The sequence below is a fragment of the Mandrillus leucophaeus genome, unplaced genomic scaffold, assembly GCF_000951045.1.
Source record: "Mandrillus leucophaeus isolate KB7577 unplaced genomic scaffold, Mleu.le_1.0 Scaffold531, whole genome shotgun sequence".
NCBI classification, from domain to species: Eukaryota; Metazoa; Chordata; class Mammalia; order Primates; family Cercopithecidae; genus Mandrillus; species Mandrillus leucophaeus.
In genome coordinates, this window is record NW_012105709.1 from 1,341,035 (window position 1) to 1,342,860 (window position 1,826).

Genomic DNA, 1,826 nt, shown 5'->3' on the forward strand with positions numbered 1-1,826 from the left:
AAACAAACAAGGCTGTGCACTCCGTAATCCCAACTCCTCAGGAGACTGAGGCAGGAGGGTCACTTGAGGCCAGGAGTTTGAGATGCAGCGTGCCATGATCACACCTGTGAACAGCCACTGCACTCCAGCCTGGGCAACACAGCGACCTAGTCTCAAAAACAAAACAAAACAAAACAAAACAAATAGCAGTTTTCAAAAAATTGTAATGAATGTTTCATTTTTATGATTCCATTTTGCTTCACATGCTGATGAATAATCTACATGGCTTACTTATTTTTTTTAACTAATAACAAATAGAAACTTACTTCTGGCAGTTCTGGAGGCTGGGAAGTCCAAGGTCAAGACACCAGCTGATTTAGTGTCTGGTGAGGACCCACTTTCTGATTCATAGATTGCACCTTCTTGCTGTGTAGTATTTGGGCTGTCTCCTGGGTCCTGCAGGAGCAATCTGCTTCCTTCAGGGGGTCTGTGGATTCTCTTGGCTTTCTTGGTATAATCCTGCAGTAGTTCTGGAGAAAAAATCCACAATATGAGTCTCCACATGCTGCTCTGTCCCTCTGAGTGTGAGCTGCAATTTAGTCCTGCCTCCTATCTGCCATTTTCCTTCCCTGAGTCCATGGTTTACATTTTAATATTTTAATATTAATAAATATTATTATATTTAAAATAAATAATATTTTAATATTTAATATTAATAAAAGTAACACATCTTCTTTGGAGAAAATTAGGAAAATAAAACACAGAGAATGAATCTTATGCAGATATTTAAGGGAGTCTTACTTTTTTGGGATGAACATTGAGCAGTTCTGTAGTCAGATATAATATGAGCTTTCCTGATCTTCACAGAATGAATCAAGTTCTTTCTGCTAAGTTCTCAAGTATCAACATCCATGGATACAGAGGGTGTTTTTTAAGGCAACGGGATGTGGCCTCCATCTAGAGACTTCAAGAGATTGGAGTCATGTGTATTAAACAGCCTGCCAAAGGGATTCTTTGGACAATTGGAAAAAGGTGTCTGTAGCTTGGGACCAGTCTGCAGGGCATGGCTTTTCTTTTCTTTTTTTTTATTTCTGTAAGTTTTATTTCTGAACCTTTAGTAACCCCAAAAGGCATGTGATTGTGTTAGTTTACATAAGTTTCACACATATTTCCTTTGCTCACTTCTCCTTCTGTGATAACCAATGCATATTTGCCAAAAATCGATCACCATTTATTTAAAAATTATCTTTCTAGATACTATTATTTTTACTCAAGCTGCAATTAAATGTAAATATGCCATTTATGTTTCTGGTGTTTCTTTCTGCCAAAGAAAAATGCCATCAAATTAGAGATTTTGATTTCAATATAGGACTTCAATGAGTAATTGGAGACATTCTAGTAGAAAAGTTAGATGTGCAGACATAATTGAACTAACCAGTGTATTTCATTTGTATCAGCTTAACCATGGTAGTGTTTTTAGTATAATTTGCTTGCCTTCTTAATACTGAATTCTTTTAGTACTAAACATTTATGAAGGGCACTATTGTTTTTCAGAATGTAATATATTTGTATAAAGCAAATGTTAAGTTTGTCTTTTTTTTTTTTTCTCACCACTTTTCACACTTGCTTCTTTATTTTGACCACTGTGTCAGGATATGATCTTGGATGGCTCCATAGGTCTCATCTATGAAGCCTCACATGGAGCTCACAGCAGTTTCTTCCTTTTTAGTCTGTGTCCACAGTGCTATCTTCAGCTACTCCAGTAAATAGCCTCCAGGGCTCTAAAATGGATAAGATCCTCTGCCTGCCTCTTGGCTTTTCTAGTTTTCCTTACAGATCTCATCGTA